The sequence below is a fragment of the Mastomys coucha genome, unplaced genomic scaffold, assembly GCF_008632895.1.
Source record: "Mastomys coucha isolate ucsf_1 unplaced genomic scaffold, UCSF_Mcou_1 pScaffold13, whole genome shotgun sequence".
NCBI lineage: Eukaryota > Metazoa > Chordata > Mammalia > Rodentia > Muridae > Mastomys > Mastomys coucha.
This window is the reverse complement of record NW_022196895.1, coordinates 44074993-44080782: the sequence shown is the minus strand read 5'-3', so window position 1 is coordinate 44080782 and position 5790 is coordinate 44074993. Positions and strand designations below refer to the sequence as shown.

The 5790-nt window shown below is 37.1% G+C and overlaps 1 long non-coding RNA gene across 1 annotated transcript in view; it reads left to right on the top strand.

The window, feature by feature from the left end:
- The first annotated feature begins 1148 nt into the window (after positions 1 to 1148).
- Positions 1149 to 5790, top strand: part of LOC116087634 — a 52902-nt gene continuing 48260 nt past the window's right edge. The window contains exon 1 of the long non-coding RNA XR_004117529.1: positions 1149 to 1272. This is a non-coding gene — a long non-coding RNA (uncharacterized LOC116087634). The remainder of the gene's footprint in view (positions 1273 to 5790) is intronic.

Here is a 5790-nt window from a genome sequence, read left to right as displayed (position 1 = left end):
TCTGGGAACTACATGATCAAAAGCAGGGTAAAGACCCTGGTTTGAGATGAAATATCAACTATAACACAGTACATGTTATGCATGGAGTTCAACAGTGTTTGAGTTGAACCTTAGATGTACCATTTCCATCTAAATGCTTAACAGGAAAAATTCAATTCAAAATCTCAACAAGCCAATCATGGTGGTGCATGCCCATGATCCATCCACTTGGGACTGACAGAAGAGGATCATGAGTTCAATGCCAACCTAGGCAACATAAGAAGATGCCAGTCTCTGTCTCTCTGTCTATGTCTCTCTCTCTCTATCTCTCTAACACACACACACACTCACAAACACAAACACATTTACTATAAGAATCATACCCATTTTCTCAACACTGAAGTCCCCAATTAGTAAGATGAACTGTTTTTACATAAAAGTTCACATAGACTTTTTGCTATAGCACCATCTATATTTTCTAAGTCTTAGACTGTATAATAGTACTGCCTAGTTTTATTTCAACATGACATAAGCTAGAGTCATTTTGGAAGATGCAACCTCAATTGAGAAAACACCCACACAGGATTGGCTTGGGTTGTGGGAAGTCTGTTTTGCACTTTCTTGATTGATAATTGGTGTGGGATGTCCTAACTCACTATGCACCCTTGGGTTGCTCATTCTGTATACTACTAAAACAAACCAAACCAAAACAAAACAAACACCAACAGCAACCTGAGCAACAACCATAAGGAGGAGCAAATCAGTAAGCAGCACCCCTTCACGACCTCTGCAGCAGTAACTGCCTCCAAGCTCTGGCCTTGAGTTTCTGCCCTGACTTCTCTGGATGCTAGACTATGGGCTATAACTGAAATCAAGCCTTTCTTCCCCAAGTTGCTGTTGGTCAAGCTGTTTCATTATATCAATAGACACCCTATCTAATGTTGAGGTTTGATCTTTTGCTGTATATTATGATGCTCAGTGTGGGTCCCCAGGATCTGGTTCCCTTAAAAAGGAGCGAGTCTGCACGTAAGACCCTAGTGATGCTATGTGACCTTGCCCCCACATTATTTCTGATTGGTGAATAAAGACGCTGACAGCCAATAGCTGGGCAGAAGAGACACAGGTGGGTTTAGGGTTCCGAAGCCTAGGAAGTCAGAGGAGGACCACGGGGCGTGGGGGGGGGAGGAGAAGAACCTGAGCAGAAAGGAAAAGCCATCATGGGTTAGGTGAGCTGTGAAAATGTAGCCCTAAGGGCTGGCCAGTTGGAGATAAGAAGAGACCAGATGAAATATAGTAAGTAGTAACTCGGGGTTATCAATAGGAAAGTAGATTCTAATAGCATAGAGGGTACGTATGTGCCCAGCTCTTGTGCTGATTAAGTACTATTATAAGTATAAAGGTTGTGTGTCTTTTACCCAGGAACGAAATGGTCAAGGGCAGGGTAGAAACCACAAATTAGGATTAAAAATTTCTAACACAACCTAAGATAGTGATCTTTTAAAAAGATCATCTAAAAGAATATAATTACGATGCTATAAAAATGTGTGAACTTGAATTTTGGATATGGATCACAGAATTTAAAAAAAAAATCACTATTCCAAACCTTAGTTTGGTCATTTGAAGTCTAAATGTCTCACCACATGGAGACTTTACAAGCAATTTTTCTATCACTTTTTATACCATTGTAAAACAGTGTTGTGCTAATTTTAGAGAGTTATACGACCACAAATACACTCCGCAATCCCACAGACTATATTATCTGGAGTTATCAAATGCTATATGCATAACTGGGTTTTAGAAAGAAGGCAAGAGAAACTGTTTTTTTGAACATTTATATTTGAATTTAGCATATTGAAATACTAGAAAATTTTTGAAAAAAAATTCAAGAGACAACATGGGAACTTTTATGGGATGACTGAGTAATTAATTGGCTGTATCATGGCCAAAGGTTATTACTGAAGCAGCTGCTTTTCTAAGAAGTCTGTGTGATCTATAGCCAAGGGATTATAGCTAAAGGAAAACAGTGGCTGTTTACTGGTGACAGTGGTTCTTTTTAATTAAGGACGCTCTTCCCTTCTTGCCTTGCTGGGCTTTCTGTAACAATTTCCCATGAATAAAAACAAGCCCCTTACCCAAGTGATTGATTCCGAATACAGACTGTTTTACAATTTACACATCTCCGTGAATATTAGACAAGATGAATAAACGTAGAAAAGGGAGCGCAGTATACTATCAGACCCCATCTGAGTACACTACATACCCACAATATCAAGAAGAGGCCTTACTTCATAGACCTGGTAGAGGCTGAAGGAACCATCTTGCTTTGAATAGCAACAGCGGATCAGCAAGTTTTATTTACAGTTGTGCTGTGGCAAGAGCAAAATCACATATACTAAGAGTGAAATAAATATGCAAAGATTTTACTTGCTATAGAAAGTGGGGAGGGTCTTGGGGGGGGGTCTGAAGAAAACATCAAAGCCTGAGGCCAGTCTAATTGTAAAGAGAGAAGATAGGAAAAGGATGTTGAATGGAGCTATTCTCGACTTCTATGAGGCATAAGGAGGTTGCCACCAGAAAGGAGTACAGCTCACATCCACTATCTGACAAACTCCTGTTAACCTGGAAAAGGTCTTACTAAGTATCCCTGCTATGATTTGTCATCTCCTGGGAGAGGCCACGGAGATGCTGACCTTTGTCAGAACATGAAAACCAGTTCAGAACACAGCAGCTGGGCTTTTGCTGGATTATGTAAATGCCAGGGAGTATCAGAAAATGTTCGAGGGGATCACCTAGGCTTTCCAGTTTTCCTACATGCCCCTTAAAAGTTTTACATCCTCCTCCTGCTAATAAAGACTATTTACCTTTACCAGTACAATTTCTTTCCTATTAGCTTGCTGCTCTCTAAACACAGAGGACAAAATATACTGCTTAGCAGGTTTCTCTGTCTCTCTTCTGTATGACTTCCTCTAATTCTGTCTGTCTGTCTCTCTCTCGTTCTCTTCTTCATGTATTTTGTTTCATTTAAAGCCAGTACCTCCATTTAGAAAAGAGCTGTGTCATAGAGAAGGGAAACCAAAGCATGTTTATTCAGAATGATGGTCAATGATGGTCATTCAGGTCATGGATAATGATACCAAATAGGACCACCTCCACTCTGCATCTAAGTCTTTCATGTTTGAGACCAGAGTACTGCAAATGCTTCTCATATGAAAAATACCCCATGTGCTCAATCAAGAGTGCACCTTACAACTTTCTGTCTGAGTAAACACCTGAGCCATATTTTCATGAGGCCATTTTATTCTTCTCTATGTCCAGTTACTTTCTACAACAGATCTAGTAACTCTTGTAGGCACAGCCTCCCCTTCAGTGTGACACCGATTCTTTGTCAAATAAATCCTATGTAGATTTCCACAACTGTGTGGTTTTAACATCAATAAACTTAGATGGCAATGATGACTGATTAGGCATACAGGAAAAGCAAATGCATACTTGCAAAACTTATCCCTCTGTTAGGATGACTGCAGGCCTTTTTCGTATAGAAGGTACTCAGTCTGGTCAATTCTACAGAGTCTGATTGATCTTCAGGAATGGTGTTGTACTGCAATCCTTCCCCTGGGAAGAAAACCCCAAAGCAGCAACAAGCACTATTTATGAAGACATGTCACTCCTGTCAACGGCAAACACTAATCTCAACTAGCTGTTGTTGTCCGGTGTGTTCAGAGTGAAGAATATTTCCATGTAGTCAATTATAGGATATTAACAAGAATCTTCACATAGTCTACCTACTTTCACATGCCTGTCCATATTTCAGGTCTACTTATCTTCTCTTTTCCATTGTTAGTCTTGTAAGTCAATGAGTAGAAGGCAAGCACGTTGGTTGCTAATATATATATATATATATATATATATATATGTATATATATATATATATATATATATACTTACCTTAATTATATATATATATAGTATAATATATATATAATTATATATATTATGTTATATATATTATATAATGATATAATTATAATATATATATAATTATATTATATATATATAATTATATATATAGTATATATATATATATATATATATATATATATATATATATATATACTTACCTTAATTTATCTACTGTTGAATGTTCTACATAGGAAATAAACACAAGTTTGTGGGGGGGTGTCTGTCTGTCTGTCTATTTGTCTGTACATCTGTGGTATGTGTGTATAAAATGAGACAGGCAGACAGACAAGACAGAAAAAGGGAAATAAAGGAGGATGAAAAGAAAGAAGAAAGGAAGGTAGACATTAATTATTAAAGACTAGCCTATATGAAAACATAGTTCCACAATCCTTCACAGGGAAGGAAGTGGTTAAGTTTCAATAAAAAAGTAAATGTCATAATAAAGGCTGTGACTCTTAATTGAAATTTTTAAGCCCTGTGAACGAGAAATATCTGTAGCTAAAGGAAAGAGAATATAATATCCCAGAGCTCAAGTAGAGAACAAATTTACTATTACATGACATTTCTCTTCAATTATGGCTCTCAACAAATTGGAAGATACCATCTCACATTTGTAAGGGCAACCTTTACTAGGTCTGTGACTCGAATGCTAATTAGTCTCTTCCAATTGTAACTTTACAGATAAGCTAAAATAATGTTTTGTCTGTCTGAATATTCCCTACAACAGTCAAGTTGACACATGAAATTAATCACTACAAGCAATTATTTTTCCCATATAATGTATAGCGTGGTGTATTCCTACAGCATCTGTCATTGGGGAGGTTTTGTGTTTGTTCATTTTTCCCTTGTTAATTTCTAGAAAATAAAAGCAAAAGTCAAAACCCTAAGAGCTGTTTCTCAAAGATCATTTATTTATTTATTTATTTATTTATTTATTTATTTATTTATTGGCCAACACTGCCTAGATGCCCATAGAGGATTAACTCAAGCTCCACACTGTATAGTTTACCCCTAATAACACATATACCATCACAGTACAGAGTACTTGCTCAATCACTTAGGCAAATATAAAGTTTGTACCCTAATGTCTAAGTCACTGTTCTATTACCATGAAGAGATACTATGACCATGGCAAATTTCATAAAATAAATCAATTAATTGGAGGCTTGCTTACAATTTTAGAGGTTTAGTCCATTATGATCATGGCAGGATAGGCATGGTGCTGGAACAGTAGCTGAGAGCCTTACATCCTGATCCACAGGCAGCAAGGAGAGAGAGACAGAGACAGAGACAGAGACAGAGACAGAGACAGAGAGCCAGAAACATAGAAACAGAGAAAGACAGAGACAGAGACAGAGAAAGACAGACAGAGACAGAGAGACAGAGACAGAGACAGAGAGAAAGAGGAAAGAGAGAGAAACTGGGTCTGGCTCTTCCCATCTCCTTTAATAATGCCACTCCTCCCCATCCTTTCTACAAAGTTCCACTCCTTGGTGACTAAGTGTTCAAATAAATATATGAGCCTACAAATGACTTCTCATTCAAACAATTACACCATAGTTTATAATTTCTATAATACCCTTTATTGCTTTAAGTCTAAGATAAGCTAGCAGTCCTGATCATACTCTTGATCTCTAGATAATATATTTACACTCTTGTGTTATTCTCTGAATTTTCTTCTTTTACTTCATTTGTTGTACATGTCTTGTTGTACATGTGACTTACCAATGCTTCTACCTGATTCCTCTTGCTCATTCTGTCCAACAGGCCTGGTGTAAATCACTACATATACATATACATATACATATACATATACATATATATATATATATATATATACATATATATATA